Raw genomic sequence first — 17,161 nt, 5'->3', positions numbered from 1 at the left:
GGTATACAAAGACAAAACGGTTCAAAAAATCCCTAAGAACATCGTTCACCATGGCTTGGAAAACAGCAGGGGCGTTTGAGAGCCCAAAGGGCATGACCAGATACTCAAAATGTCCCAGTGGAGTGTTGAAAGCGGTTTTCCACTCATCTCCCTTTCGGATCCGGACAAGGTGATAAGCGTTCCTGAGGTCGAGCTTGGAGAAAACTGTGGCGCCATGCAGAGGTTCAAAAGCAGAGTTGATGAGTGGAAGGGGATACTTGTTTTTAACAGTTATGTTGTTTAAACCCCTGAAATCAATACAGGGGCGTAACGACTTGTCCTTCTTTTCCACGAAAAAGAAACCTGCACCCAAAGGAGACGACGAGGGACGGATTATGCCCGAGACCAGAGAATCACCAATGTACTGCTCCATTGCCTCTCTTTCCGGTCGGGACAGATTGTATAAGCGACTAGAGGACAAGGGAGCACCAGGAAGCAGTTCAATAGGGCAATCATAAGGCCTATGTGGTGGTAGAGACAGAGCCTTGTCCTTACTGAAAACCTCCGCTAAGTCATGGTATTCTTTGGGGACAGATGACAGATCAAGAGGAGCTGAGGGATGAGTTGGGTTACACTTAGTGGGGGGAACCGCTGACCTAAGGCACTCTGAATGGCAGTTAGTGCTCCAACTGAGAATGGTGTGACGTGTCCAATCAATTTGTGGGTTGTGAAGAGCCAACCAGGGGAAGCCAAGGATTAGGGAGGTAGCTGAGCCAGACATCAATCAATCAATTTTATTTTATATAGCCCTTCTTACATCAGCTAATATCTCGAAGTGCTGTACAGAAACCCAGCCTAAAACCCCAAACAGCTAGTAATGCAGGTGTAGAAGCACGGTGGCTAGGAAAAACTCCCTAGAAAGGCCAAAACCTAGGAAGAAACCTAGAGAGGAACCAGGCTATGAGGGGTGGCCAGTCCTCTTCTGGCTGTGCCGGGTGGAGATTATAACAGAACCATGCCAAGATGTTCAAAAATGTTCATAAGTGACAAGCATGGTCAAATAATAATCAGGAATAAATCTCAGTTGGCTTTTCATAGCCGATCATTAAGAGTTGAAAACAGCAGGTCTGGGACAGGTAGGGGTTCCATAACCGCAGGCAGAACAGTTGAAACTGGAATAGCAGCAAGGCCAGGCGGACTGGGGACAGCAAGGAGTCACCACGGCCGGTAGTCCCGACGTATGGTCCTAGGGCTCAGGTCTCTCAGTTGGCTTTTCATAGCCGATCATTAAGAGTTGAAAACAGCAGGTCTGGGACAGGTAGGGGTTTCGTAACCGCAGGCAGAACAGTTGAAACTGGAATAGCAGCAAGGCCAGGCGGACTGGGGACAGCAAGGTGTCAGCATGCCCGGTAGTCCTGACGTATGGTCCTAGGGCTCAGGTTCTCAGAGAGAAAGAGAGAACGAGAGAATTAGAGAGAGCATACTTAAATTCACACAGGACACTGGATAAGACAGGAGAAGTACTCCAGGTATAACCAACTAACCCCAGCCCCCCGACACATAAACTACTGCAGCATAAATACTGGAGGCTGAGACAGGAGCGGTCCGGAGACACTGTGGCCCCATCCGAAGAAACCCCCGGACAGGGCCAAACAGGAAGGATATAACCCCACCCACTCTGCCAAAGCACCCCTCCTAGGGACGGCATGAAAGAGCACCAGCAAGCCAGTGACTCAGCCCCTGTAACAGGGTTAGAGGCAGAGAACCCCAGTGGAGAGAGGGGAACCGGCCTGGCAGAGACAGCAAGGGCTGTTCGTTGCTCCAGAGCCTTTCCGTTCACCTTCACACTCCTGGGCCAGACTACACTCAATCATATGACCTACTGAAGAGATAAGTCTTCAGTAAAGACTTAAAGGTTGAGACCGAGTCTGCGTCTCTCACATGGGTAGGCAAACTGTTCCATAAAAATGGAGATCTATAGGAGAAAGCCCTGCCTCCCGCTGTTTGCTTAGAAATTCTAGGGACAATTAGGAGGCCTGCGTCTTGTGACCGTAGCGTACGTATTGGTATGTACGGCAGGACCAACTCGGAAAGATAGGTAGGAGCAAGCCCATGTAACGCTTTATAGGTTAACAGTAAAACCTTGAAATCAGCCCTTGCCTTAACAGGAAGCCAGTGTAGGGAAGCTAGCACTGGAGTAATATGATCAAATTTCTTGGTTCTAGTCAGGATTCTAGCAGCCGTATTTAGCACTAACTGAAGTTTTAGCTCTTAGCTCTTAGCTCTTAACATAACTCTTAGCTGAATGCTTTCACAATGATTGCCAGAAATCACTAGGGAAACGGGGGTGGTTTGATGAGTTATCTCCGCGAGGAGGCGCCCATCAAGGGCTGTGACCCGAATGGGGGTAGGTAGTGGCTCCATGGGGATACGAGCTTGTGTAACGAACTGGTGGCTAATAAAGTTGTCTTCTGCACCTGAGTCTATGAGAGCTGAGAGTGGCAGGGAATGACTCTGGAAACGTAAGGTTACAGGTACTTGTAATCGGGGAATGATGGGTTCAGGATCTAACTCTGGGCTCGCAAGTAGACCCACCGTTACGAGCGAGCCTTGTCTTTTGGCCGCTTAGGGCATGTAGCCAGAATGTGTGTGGCGTCTCCACAGTACAGGCACTCACCCGCCTGGAGGCGCCGTTGCCGCTCTGCTGGAGGTAGTCGAGCTCGACCCACTTGCATAGGTTCCTCCTCTGTGCTCGGGATGGAATCAGGAACAAGAAGCTGCCGGCTCCGGGGAGGCGAGACTCGAGTGGTTGAAGGCTGGGGAACTCGTCCTTGTAACGATCCCGGCAGTCTGAGTCGGGTCCTGTCTGGTGACTAGTTTTTCTGTTCGTGATCTCCAGTTTCCCGAGGGTTCGGGAACGCTCCGGGGAGCTCTCTTGATTTCCGCACCTGCATCCCATCAGCAATCTGCACACCTGGTCCTGATCATCACCCTTCTTAGGCTCTGGCCTAACATCCATTCCCTGCCGGATCGTTAGCCATGAACAGTAGGTTTACCAGAGTATCAGTCTTAGAGCCTAGCGTTAGTTTTGTTGTTTTTGCACCTTGTTGGTTTGTTGCTTACTTACCCCCGTTTTGTTCCATCTGCAGTCACCCGTCCGGAACCTTCATCCAACCTCTGCCTGGTGGTCGGCGGCTGCCGACCCAGGATGGGATCAACCACTGCACCCCCAACAACTAATCAACGCCGCCCGCTCTGTTCCCTGGATTATTCAGCATTACTCTTGAATTTGTAATAAACACTCCGTTTCAACTTACCTTGTCCTGGTCTGCTTCTGGGTTCTGGCTTAGCAACTCGTGACAGAACGATCCGGCCAGTAATGAACCCAGCGGACCTGGACTCTGTTCGCCATGCCATTACCCAGCAGGAGAAGATGTTGGGCCATCATAGCACGGTACTACAGGAGATCGCGTTGTCAGTTCGGAACCTTTCTACCGGTCTGACGGAGGTCCAGAACCAACGCAAGTGTCCGGTGGAGGATCCACTACCGGTTTCACCCATCTCGCCTGCCGCTTCTGAAGCTGTGTCCTTCCGTGAGCCCAAGGTTCCGACGCCGGATAAATATGAGGGGGAGCTGGGAAGATGCCGTTCCTTCCTTATGCAGTGTGGATTAGTGTTCGATCTACAGCCCTACTCGTATGCCACAGACAAGGCTAGGATAGCCTTTGTGATTGAGTTGCTGCGTGGTCGAGCGCTGGAGTGGGCTTCAGCCGTTTGGGAACGACAGGATCCCTGCATGGCTTCATACCAGGGGTTCACGGCCGAGATGAGGAAGCTCTTCGACCATTCCGTCCGAGGAGGGGACGCAGCTAGGCGCCTGTTTTCGCTTCGCCAAGGAACTCGCAGCGTGGCCGACTTCGTGATCGAGTTCAAGACGTTGGCTGTGGAGAGTGGGTGGAATGAGGAGGCTCTGCAAGCGGCCTTTACCAGGGTCTGTCGGAGCAGCTCAAGGATGAGTTGATCTCCTATCCGGAGCCTAGTGACCTGGACAGCTTGGTAGCCTTGTCTATTCGGGTGGATAATCGAGTCCGAGAGCGAAGGAGGGAGAAGCAATGGGTTCCGTCCAACCGATCAGCTTCTCAGGTTCCAGTCGGGTCGTCAAACTGCGCGGCTCGCTAAAGTTGGGAGGACTTTTAGCGAGCCAGTTTCGACCTCTCAATACCTCTGTCAGACCCCGTTTCCCGGCTACCCTTATGAACAGGAATCAGAGCTTAGCGATTAACGCTTTTATCGATTCAGGTGCCGATGGAAGCTTTCTAGATGCCGAGTTGGTGGAACAGCTGGGGCTTTCCAAGGAGCAATTGCCGGAAGCCATTGAAGCTACCACTCTGAACGGCAGTAGTCTGGCACGTATCACGATGAGGACTGAACCGGTTAAGATGCGGTTGTCGGGGAATCATTCTGAGATGATTTCATTCTTCATTCTGCCGTCTTCCCATGTTCCTCTGGTCCTTGGATACCCCTGGCTGAAGGAACACAATCCCACGTTCGATTGGGTGACGGGCAAGGTAACGAGTTGGAGCCTTGATTGTCATGCTAACTGTCTCAAGACTGCCTGCCCCCATTCGGTTCCCAGTCAGGTGATTGAGGCTAAACCCCCAGATTTGTCCCTGGTTCCCGAGACATATCACGATTTGGGGAAGTGTTCAGTAAGCAGAAGGCTCTGTCACTCCCTCCCCACCCGACCATATGATTGTGCCATCAACCTGTTCCCTGGAGCTGTCTACCCCAAGGGAAGGTTATACAGTATCTCCCGACCTGAACGTGAGGCTTTGGAGACCTACATCAAGGAGTCCCTAGCTGCTGGTCTCGTTCGTTCCTCGTCATCACCCCCTGGGGGCAGGATTCTTCTTTGTGGGTAAGAAGGATGGCTCTCTTCGACCGTGTATTGATTATCGGGGGTTGAATGACATCACGGTCAAGAACAAGTATCCCCTGCCCTTGATGAGTTCTGCCTTCGACTCCTTACAGGGTGCTACGGTGTTCACCAAGCTAGACCTACGCAATGCGTATCACATGGTCCGGATCAGAGAGGGGGACGAGTGGTTGACGGGTTTCAATACACCGATGGGTCACCGAGTATCAGGTGATGCCGTTTGGACTGACCAATGCTCCAGCGGTATTCCAGAGTATGGTGAACGACGTCCTGAGAGATATGATCGGTCTCTTTGTGTTTGTTTACCTGGATGACATTCTGATCTTCTCGAAGGAACCTTCCGACCACGTCCAGCATGTCCGGCAGGTTCTGCAGCGATTGTTGGAGAATCGCCTGTTCGTGAAGGCCGAGAAGTGCGAGTTTCACGCCCACACGACATCCTTTCTCGGGTACATCATCTCCAGGGGAGAGATTAGGATGGACCAGGAGAAGGTTAGAGCGGTTCTGGAATGGGCCCAGCCCGGTACGAGATTGCAGCTCCAGAGATTTTTGGGGTTTGCGAATTTCTACCGCAGATTCATCCGGGATTACAGCCGTGTGGCCGCTCCGTTAACTGCCTTGACTTCCAGTATCAGGACCTTCAAGTGGAATCCGGAGGCGGATCGAGCGTTTCTGGATTTGAAGAGGCGATTCACCAACGCACCGATTCTCTCTCAACCGGACACGGCCCGTCAGTTCGTCGTTGAAGTGGGCCGCGTCTGATGTGGGAGTTGGCGCCATCCTGTCGCAGCGATGCTCCACGGACAGTAAACTCCATCCCTGCGCCTACTACTCTCGTCGCCTTTCGCCTGCGGAGAGGAATTACGATGTGGGTAACCGGGAGCTTCTCGCGGTGAAACTTGCCTTGGAGGAGTGGCGCCACTGGTTGGAGGGGCGGAGCAACCGTTTATTGTCTGGACTGACCACAAGAATCTTGCTTACGTGCAATCGGCTAAACGTCTCAACTCCCGTCCAGGCCAGGTGGGCGTTGTTTTTCGGACGATTCAAGTTTTCCCTGACGTTCCGACCTGGATCTAAGAACGGCAAGGCGGACGCCTTGTCCCGGATGTTCTCCAAGACGGAGGAGAGTGGGTCCAAGACCGAGACAATTCTCCCCGGAACTGCGTCGTGGGAGCAGTTATGTGGAAGATTGAGGAGGAGGTGCTGGCGGCCCTTCGGACTCAGCCCGGTCCCGGTAACGGTCCACCCGGTCGGTTGTTTGTGCCTGAGTCGGTTCGTCCTGCTGTCCTCAAATGGTCCCACGCCAGCAAGATGGCTTGTCACCCTGGCGTGGCTCGGACAATGGCGTTTCTTCGCAGACGTTTTTGGTGGCCTGCCATGGCCGAGGATACTCGGGGTTTTGTTGCTGCCTGTCCAGTGTGTGCGCAGAATAAGAGTACCAATCGGCCCAGCTCTGGACTACTTCACCCCCTTCCTATTCCCCGGCGACCATGGTCGCATCTGGCCCCTGGACTTCGTCACTGGGTTGCCCGCTTCTGAGGGGAACACGGTCGTTCTGACTATCGTGGACAGATTCAGCAAGTTCGCCCACTTTGTGCCAATTGCCAAGCTTCCCTCTGCCTCGGAGACGTCCGAGATCCTGGTTAGGGAGGTTTTCAGGGTCCACGGTTTGCCCAGTGATATCGTTTCCGACCGTGGCCCTCAGTTTACCTCTGCTGTCTGGAAGTCCTTCTGTTTGGCCATTGGAGCTACAGTCAGTCTCACATCTGGTTTTCACCCCCAATCCAATGGTCAGGCGGAGAGAGCCAACCAGAAGATGGAATCCACGCTACGCTGCCTGGTCTCTTCCAACCCCACCTCCTGGGTCTCTCAGTTGCCTTGGGTTGAGTATGCCCACAATACTCTCCCTACATCTGCCACTGGGATGTCTCCCTTCCAGTGCCTGTATGGCTACCAACCTCCCCTGTTCCCTTCTCAGGAGAAGGAGCTCTCAGTGCCTTCTGTTCAGGCCCATATTCGTCGTTGCCACCGGACCTGGCATCGGGCCAGAAAGGCACTCCTTAGAGTTTCGGACCGGTATCAGCTCCAGGCGAATCGTCGCCGGATCCCCGCTCCCACCTATTCCATCGGAGATAGGGTCTGGTTGGCCACACGGGATCTTCCGTTACGGACTGAGTCTAGGAAGTTGTTACCGAAGTTCATTGGTCCGTTTGTGGTGGAGAAGGTGATCAATCCGGTGGCAGTTCGACTCAAACTCCCGAGGACGCTCAGAGTCCATCCCACCTTTCATGTCTCCTGCCTCAAGCCTGTTTTCCTCAGTCCTCTGTTGCCTCCTCCGCCTCCTCCTCCTCCTCCTCGGATGATCGGAGGTGGTCCTGCCTACACGGTGCGTCGCATCATGGATTCCAGACGGCGGGGCCGGGGTTTCCAGTATCTCGTGGACTGGGAGGGGTATGGTCCTGAAGAGAGGAGTTGGATTCCGCGGCGACAGGTCCTAGATGCTGACCTCATCAGTGACTTCTACCGCCTCCATCCTGGCGCTCCGGGAGTCCGCCCGGTGGCGTTCGTCGGAGGGGGGTACTGTAACGATCCCGGCAGTCTGAGTCGGGTCCTGTCTGGTGACTAGTTTTTCTGTTCGTGATCTCCAGTTTCCCGAGGGTTCGGGAACGCTCCGGGGAGCTCTCTTGATTTCCGCACCTGCATCCCATCAGCAATCTGCACACCTGGTCCTGATCATCACCCTTCTTAGGCTCTGGCCTAACATCCATTCCCTGCCGGATCGTTAGCCATGAACAGTAGGTTTACCAGAGTATCAGTCTTAGAGCCTAGCGTTAGTTTTGTTGTTTTTGCACCTTGTTGGTTTGTTGCTTACTTACCCCCGTTTTGTTCCATCTGCAGTCACCCGTCCGAACCTTCATCCAACCTCTGCCTGGTGGTCGGCGGCTGCCGACCAGGATGGGATCAACCACTGCACCCCCAACAACTAATCAACGCCGCCCGCTCTGTTCCCTGGATTATTCAGCATTACTCTTGAATTTGTAATAAACACTCACCTTCGTTTCAACTTACCTTGTCCTGGTCTGCTTCTGGGTTCTGGCTTAGCAACTCGTGACAGTCCTCCTAGATGCGGCCGACCGCCTCTCTCCCGACGCCTCTCCGCAACCGGTTGTCTAGCTTAATGGACAGGGAAACGAGAGAATGTAAATCATGTGGCTCGTCACGAGCAGCCAGTTCATCCTTAATGGCTTCATTCAAACCGTTTAGAAATGCTCCTTGAAGTGCCACATTGTTCCACTTGGAGTCCGCTGCCAAAGTCCAGAACTCAATAGAGTACTCAGCCACACTGTTAGAACCCTGCCTCAAATTAAAAAGTATCTTGGAGGAATTACCCACATGGTCAGGATGGTCAAAAACAGTCTTCAATTTAGCAGAAAAATCAGCGAAAGTCAATCCAGTCAAAGTTTGATTTGAGCATACAGCCTCAGCCCAAACCAGAGCTCTCCCTCTTAACAGCCCCAGAACATAATGTACCTTAGAGGAATCAGTAGAAAACGACAGTGGTCTCTGCCGAAAAATCAAGTCACACTGAAGCAAAAATCCCCGGCACTTGTCCAATTCTCCATTGAACGGTTCAGGCGACGTGACAGGGGGTTCCCGATGGAACGAAGCCTGCATAATGTCAGAGGAAACAACTTGGGGTGCATCAAACTGGGGGTCAGAGAGAGATGGAGAGCTGATAACAGACAATTTAGAGACTTGTGTAGTTAACTGAGTCACCTGGTTCAGCAGTTGATGATTATCTTCCAAAAGAGTCCGAATCAATTGGTCATGCTGTCCTAGCAACGTTCCTTGAGCCTGGATAGCTTGTTGGAAGCTGTCTTCGTTTGCCCCGTGCTGTTTCTCTGTTGGGTCCATGGCCAGATCGTTCTGTTAGGCTATGGTTCAACCCAGCACTCAGAGAAACAAACACGACAAAGGGAGTGGAAGAAACAAAAATATTTTAATAAAAGTTCAAATTGTCTTAGTCCAAAAACAACTGAAGTAAAGGAACAGAGTGGGCTAGTCGGCTCCGGAGGAAGGAGCGGCTGAGGCAGGCAGGCAGGCAGGCAGACCGGCAGGCAGGAAGGCAGGCAGGTTGGGAGGTATGTCTGAACTGAAGACAAAACAAACGACAGGTTAAGGAGAGTGGAGAGCCAGGCTGAAGACAAAGACAAAATAACTTTACTGGTGAGCCAAGTTACCGCTCTGGTAAGAACAACGATCTGGCGCCGGTGGAGAGCCATGCCCCGGAATTAGTAGTGCAGGTTGATGAGAGAATAGGATGCAGCTGCGTAGGCAGGAATCACTGGAAACAACCCGCAGCTGCACAGGAGAGGCAGATCCTGAGCACGCCCCCTGATCCACTCCAGACACACCCACATAAAGGGGACAAACACACATACAGATACAACAGACACAGAGGGGACAAAACAAGGAGGAAGGGAAACAGAAAAGGGAGAGACAAGCTGCCCACATAACAAGTCCTTTTATTTTCACTTCAATTGTTGGATTTTTTTTTTTCTCCCTAATCGGTGCTATCAGCTGACACCCCCCCTTCCGATCTTCTAGGCACTCTAGAATCATTGCTCCTTTAAGGGTTCACCTGTCCTCCAGATGATCTTCACTTGCTCCTTTATCTTCCTCAGAAATTCCCTCTGTTGTTTCCTCCTGGCGCATTGCACTCACAGGCAAAGTGACCAACCTGTCCACAATTATAACACACTTCTGAAAGTTGCTGGAAGTGTAGCTGAAACCTTCCTCCTCCTTCTAAGCCTTCTCGTCCTTTTCCTCTCCAATTCTGTGTCTGTCCAGAAACTGGCTGTGGATATGGAACAACTGGAACCGCTATTGGTGGCTGATACAATTGCGGTTGGAACTGGTCCTGTTGAAGCTGTGGCAGTGATTGTTGATTCGGTGCACCCTGATTCTGCATAACCAAAGCTTGTTTCTTCTCCTTCTTATTCTCCACCAGCTGTATTTGATTGAGTTTTCTGAGAGTTTCTTGGTCCTGTTCTTTCTGGTTGTGTTCCTTTTTTCTGTACAAATCCACTTGATGGGCTATATGATCTGTATAGACACCTTTTGTCATGCTTCCAAGTCCAACCACCTCTGCCAGTTTACTCCTTACTGGTGAGGGCAGTCCCATCTGCAATTTAGCTCTCAAAATTGACTGCTCAATTTGACTCACATCTGGATAATTTCCAGTAATATTTCTCCACACTTGATGAACTCTTGACACATAGGCTCTCGGATTTTCTTGTTGTCCTAGTGGGTCAATCAGAATGTTATCAGGATGTACATTTGTTGGAAATGTATCATTCAATGCTCTCCACAGACGATTCCTACTTGCAGCCAACAATTCAGGGTCGTTCACTGCAGTCCCCACATATCTATTCAGTCCCGCTCTCTGAAAAATTTCTTCCATACCTGGAATCCCCAGGAGATTAGCCAAAAGTCTCTTAATGTCTCCTATAGCAGACTGTGTTCCCACCGTAATTTCTTCCAATTTTGAAATCCAAGGATAGGCTCCATCTTGAAGAGTAGGCAGCTTCTCAAGTATACAGTGGGGGAAAAAAGTATTTAGTCAGCCACCAATTGTGCAAGTTCTCCCACTTAAAAAGATGAGAGAGGCCTGTAATTTTCATCATAGGTACACGTCAACTATGACAGACAAAATGAGGGGAAAAAATCCAGAAAATCATATTGTAGGATTTTTTATGAATTTATTTGCAAATTATGGTTGAAAATAAGTATTTGGTCAATAACAAAAGTTTCTCAATACTTTGTTATATACCCTTTGTTTGCAATGACACAGGTCAAACATTTTCTGTAAGTCTTCACAAGGTTTTCACACACTGTTGCTGGTATTTTGGCCCATTCCTCCATGCAGATCTCCTCTAGAGCAGTGATGTTTTGGGGCTGTCGCTGGGCAACACGGACTTTCAACTCCCTTCCAAAGATTTTCTATGGGGGTTGAGATCTGGAGACTGGCTAGGCCACTCCAGGACCTTGAAATGCTTCTTACGAGCCACTCCTTCTTTGCCCGGGCGGTGTGTTTGGGATCATTGTCATGCTGAAAGACCCAGCCACGTTTCATCTTCAATGCCCTTGCTGATGGAAGGAGGTTTTCACTCAAAATCTCACGATACATGGCCCCATTCATTCTTTCCTTTACACGGATCAGTCGTCCTGGTCCCTTTGCAGAAAATCAGCCCCAAAGCATGATGTTTCCACCCCATTTTCACAGTAGGTATGGTGTTCTTTGGATGCAACTCAGCATTCTTTGTCCTCCAAACACGACGAGTTGAGTTTTTACCAAAAAGTTCTATTTTGGTTTCATCTGACCATATGACATTCTCCCAATCCTCTTCTGGATCATCCAAATGCACTCTAGCAAACTTCAGACGGGCCTGGACATGTACTGGCTTAAGCAGGGGGACACGTCTGTCACTGCAGGATTTGAGTCCCTGGCGCGTAGTGTGTTACTGATGGTAGGCTTTGTTACTTTGGTCCCAGCTCTCTGCAGGTCATTCACTAGGTCCCCCCGTGTGGTTCTGGGATTTTTGTTTACCGTTCTTGTGATCATTTTGACCCCACGGGGTGAGATCTTGCGTGGAGCCCCAGATCGAGGGAGATTATCAGTGGTCTTGTATGTCTTCCATTTCCTAATAATTGCTCCCACAGTTGATTTCTTCAAACCAAGCTGCTTACCTATTGCAGATTCAGTCTTCCCCAGCCTGGTGCAGGTCTACAATTTTGTTTCTGGTGTCCTTTGACAGCTCTTTGGTCTTGGCATAGTGGAGTTTGGAGTGTGACTGTTTGAGGTTGTGCACAGGTGTCTTTTATACTGATAACACGTTCAAACAGGTGCCATTAATACAGGTAACAAGTGGAGGACAGAGGAGCCTCTTAAAGAAGAAGTTACAGGTCTGTGAGAGCCAGAAATCTTGCTTGTTTGTAGGTGACCAAATAATTATTTTCCACCATAATTTGCAAATAAATTCATAAAAAATCCTACAATGTGATTTTCTGGAGAAAAAAAATCTCAATTTGTCTGTCATAGTTGACGTGTACCTATGATGAAAATTACAGGCCTCTCTCATCTTTTTAAGTGGGAGAAATTGCACAATTGGTGGCTGAATAAATACTTTTTTTCCCCACTGTATCTGACATATCGGTACTTTGCAAAGGCTTATATTCTACGTTTTGACCTCGAATGATCACCGGCATAATTTTCTTACTCGTGCCCTCTTTCCTTGGCCTCAATGTATATTTTTTCTCAGGCATGATACGCATCGGTCTATATCTCTTTCTATTTCTTCTTGCTGGATAAAATCCTCTTGAATATGAAGCACCTTTACTCTCCCACTCTTTATCGCTGTCTTCATCTTTGCTTTTATCAGAACTCGAATCTCTTGTATTCTTCTTCTTCAAACATCCATCGCCCCTTCTTTCCGCTCTTGCCAACCTCCGTCTGATCACAGGGTCATATCCACCCATGATCTCTTCTGAATCACTCTGATCATCATCATCATCATCATCATCTTCATCAAGTTCCATTCTCCTGAACCTCATTCTACCCTTAATTTCCAGACATCTCGGTTTTTTCTTACTTCTGGAGTTTGGAGTCATTTTTATGGTAGTTTCTGCTTGTCCTCTCTCTATTATTCGTTCATCTTCATCTCTGATGCAATAATCACCCTCCTGAACGATCACCGGAAGCTGAGGATAGACGTCCTTAAGCTCTACTTCTTCCTCATAAGGTGGGGGTCTTTTTGCTGAATCCGTATGTGAGAAAGGTGTACTGACTTCTGCCATTAGTTTTTCTGTCGCCTTTCCTTGTTTCACCATTTTCTCTATACCTTTGTTTATTTTATCGTTGGCATCTTTTATCAGTTTTTGTCCTTCATTCTCAAACAGCTTAAGAACACCCAGCTCTCTTTGTCTCTTTTCTTTACGTTGTTCCCTTTTTTTCCCTTTCTTTTGATCTGCTTTATGAATTGACAGAAGCACTTTCATTATGTTGATTACGTCAGGGTTAAGAGTCCCTTCCACTGGCCATGGTTGTTCAATGTCAGGCCAACGTTTGTTCCATTTGCCGGATAACCTTGCAATACCATTAACTAGAGGATTACTATTTTGTACTATATCAACAGGTGTAATTACCTTCATAGTCCTGATATCCTTTTCCCCCATTGTAACAACTGTATTATATTCCTTTAATGTGAATTATTTTATTATTTTAGAATATATAGCTTATAGTGTCCTCCCTTTAATTTTTAATATAAACTAAAAATAATAATAAAAAAATATTTCTAAATAATAAAAATTAATCAATAAAAATATGAATATTCAAAAATAATGTTTTCTTTTATTTTACTAATTTATCAATTAGTGGCTATCTTACCACCTTCAATCAGGAAAAGTACAGGAAAGTAGACAACTTCAGAGCAATCCAAAAAGAAAATACCTATAATCCAGCAACACTACAGTACTCATAAACCAATTATTTAATAAGCACCCAATTATCTTAATTTTACAGAATAATGTCAGTACTCGATTCCCAACACAACTCTAATCAAACCCACTCATGCACAAAAACTCCAAAATGCAATTTTTATTTTCATAAATTGATCAGTCTTTTGCCAAGTCCTTGTCAAATTGTCATAACATCAAATATCCTGTAGGGGAAGGCTTTTGTAAACATGACAGTACTAGCCTGATATTTGACGAGATCCGGTGCAGCAGACTCTGTCGCGTCACACCCTGTCACATGATGTACACGTCAGCACTTCCGCTCTCTCTCTCTCTCTCCTCGTTCCTCTTATCGTCTCTCATATGACAAAAGAACAAAGAAAGAGACAAGAATCTAGCAGTTTATGCAGTCACTGAGTTATTTCAACCATTCAATATTCCTCCAGTCACATTCGCGCTAAGAATTAACTCAGGAATAATTATAGATAGCTCAATAACATTTTTATTTTATTTTATTATTTTTATTTTTAATCCGTCAACATCTCTCTCTCATTTATCAATTCAATAGGTCTCAAGAAAACAGTTTCATCGTCAAACAGCAGCCGATGTAACAACCAGAATACACCATTAGACTCTAAATGTCTATGTCTTTTGTTCCTTCGTTCGTCTACGCCTCCCCACAGCACAGTGTAGCAGAGGAGTGACCTATTTACCCCTACGTCACTCTAGTGTCGTAAAATCACACGCATGCGCAGTACATTCATCACTACGATTTCACAGTGGAAGGAGTTCTCTCTCAGCTCTCTTCACTCCAGACAACAGAACGTTAGCATTCCCGCTATAGCTCCTCTCCTTTACCCTTATAGACAAACAATAACACTTAACAGAGCTCACAAAACATCAGGCACCAAGCCCAAACTATCTAAACACAATATTGGTGGCTCGTCCCATTCCAATGGACCAACAAGGAAAAAATACCGAACATAACCCGCATCAAAATTGGCATGTAGCAAGAATAAATTATCATTTAGCATTAGCATTAGCATGTAGCATGAAGCATCATTAGCAGGCCATGTTTAGCATTTCTCCCTCCGCCGTGCCGTAAAATTTCTTTATCAGTGCTAAATTTGTGCTACCACGAGGTCCCTGTGGAATTGAAATGAGTGGTCACATCAAACAAATGATTTGTCAATCACCAGCTGAGCAGTAACATGCAATCACAATATACCACGGCCTCCAGTCCCCAGGACTCACCTATTCCACCTAAAGTGTTACAGGATTTCTGGCCCACCTTAGAGGTCGCCTTTATAAAAGGGCTTACCGTTGATTCACAGCGGTTCTAAGTTACATACATATGCCTAGGCCTTATTCCTCTCAATCGATTGTTCTTGAACTCTTATTCAAGCAAAATATCTCTATAGACACTCTATAGACACTCCCCCCTTTTGCGCTGTTTACCAGTGCAAAGAAATTTAGAATGGTTAGGCCAGACCCCTAGTCCACAGCAATAAAAGCAACAGCAGCACACACCGGTCCTTTACGGTACATCTCCTGAGCGCACACACCCAAAAGCTGACGAAGGAAACACACACAAGACCGTGAGAAATCTCACCTTATAAGCCGGCGTCTTGAGCGAGAGTCACGTTGTTGCTCATGAATGAAACACTGCAGAGACGCAGACCGCCTCGTCACTCGTCGCCAAATTTGTAGTGTCGAGTCAATGTTGCTAATTATGCTGTAACAAAGGAGTCCGCTTATACTGAGCTTTGATCATAAGTTTTATTCATATCACAAGATTTCAGCATAAGTTTACAGATGTCTAGAGCATCCGGAGAGCAGAGTCCCAAAATAATATGTCTGCTCTAATGTTCTTTGTTCAAACCCAGTACTTATAATATTCCCCAAAATATGGGTGGCTCCCTCTACTGTCCAATCCCCTGTCTACAACACACAGACTCCCTCTGTTCTATGGGGCGTCACTCTAAAACAACTCCCTCTGAAACTGAATAAACATCCTCTCAGGTTCCACTTGAAAACATTAGCAAAGTCATAATCTCCATACACTACATTACTAATGGAGGGCCTGGTGACCCTGGGGAATGCGAGAAGCAAACACTATCACTGCCACTGATCTCTCCTTATGAGGAGCAATCGGTGGCAGTGGCATATTTCTTTTGGGTATGTGGAGAACAAAGAATTAGAGCCACTTTGCCTAGAGGATGGATGGGAATATGTGCTAGAGTACAAATGCTTCAGGAAGTAGTTATATCAGAATGTGAGTTAGTAAAAACAACAAATCAGGACACACAGACTAATGATAAAAGGGTCAAAAGAGCGTATGAAAATGACCCCAATGTATATTTGGATTCAATAGGTCAGCCTAGAGGAATTCCAAATGAATATAAGGCAAGAGATTAAATTAAAGCAGGATTTTGTCACGCCCTGGCTCTGGGGACTCTCGTATGTTGAGCCAGGGTGTTTATTTCTAGGTTTTGTATATCTATGTTAGCCAGGGTGGCTCCCAATCAGAGACGGCTGTAGCTCGTTGTCTCTGATTGGGAGCCATACTTAGGTAGCCGTTTGGCATTCATTTGGTGTGGTTTCTTGTTCCGTATTGGTTTGTGTATGTAACCAAGGACGTCACGTTATCGTTTTGTTGTTTTGTTCGTGTAATCATTAATAAATATAAATATGTTCGCATTCCACGCTGTGCCTTGGTCCTCCTCCTTCAGCAATCCTCAAGAAGAAACCACCATAACAGGACCAAGCAGCGTGAAGAGGAGAGAGTTTGGACTTTGGAGCAGTGGGGTGAGAGTCTGACGAGAGACATGTAGGCCTGGTCCATGGGGAGAGACGGCCAGAAATATTTTAGGGGGGGGCTCACGCCATGGACGACGGGGCAGCAGGAGGCCGCGATAGAGCGGTCCAGCGGGTTAGCAGAGGAGGCCGCCAGGTTACGGGGGCCACTGGTCACAAAGGGGAGGGAAAGTGTAGAGGCACGGCGAGAGGTACTGGGGTGTGTTACCAGTCCGGTTCGACCCGTTCCTGATCCCCGCGTAGGGCTAGTGGTGTGTGTCCCCAGTACGGTCCGGCCTGTTCCTGTTCCTCGCATCGAGCCTGTGATGCACGTCGCCAGCCCGGTCCGGCCTGTTACTGCTACCCGCATCGAGCCTGTGGTGCGCGTCGCCAGCCCGGTCCGGCCTGTTCCTGCCCCTCGCACCAAGCCAGTGGTGCGCATCGCCAGCCCGGTCCGGCCCGTTCCTGCACCCCGCACCAAGCCAGTGGTGCGCGTCGTCAGCCCGGTCCGGCCCGTTCCTGCTCCCCGCACCAAGCCAGTGGTGCGCGTCATCAGCCCGGCCCGTTCCTGCTCCCCGCACCAAGCCAGTGGGGTGCGTCGTCAGCCCGGTTCGTCCCGCTCCTGCTCCCCGCACCAAGCCAGTGGTGCGCGTCGTCAGCCCGGTTCGGCCCGTCCCTGCTCCCCGCACCAAGCCAGTGGTGCGCGTCGTCAGTCCGGTTCGTCCCATTCCTGCTCCCCGCACCAAGCCAGTGGTGCGCGTCGTCAGTTCGGCACAGCCCGTACCTGTTCCACCGATGCCTGGTCCGGCACCGGTCAGCTGCTCCACTCCGGAGCTAGAGCAATCCGCTCCACCAGTGTTCAGTCCAGCTCCAGCCAGCAGGGCCAGACCGGACCAGGGGCGCTTTGGGGGGTTAGAGAGGGAGTGGGGGTCATGT

Source organism: Coregonus clupeaformis, chromosome 2, assembly GCF_020615455.1.
Source record: "Coregonus clupeaformis isolate EN_2021a chromosome 2, ASM2061545v1, whole genome shotgun sequence".
Lineage (NCBI taxonomy): Eukaryota > Metazoa > Chordata > Actinopteri > Salmoniformes > Salmonidae > Coregonus > Coregonus clupeaformis.
This window is presented reverse-complemented; position numbering follows the sequence as displayed.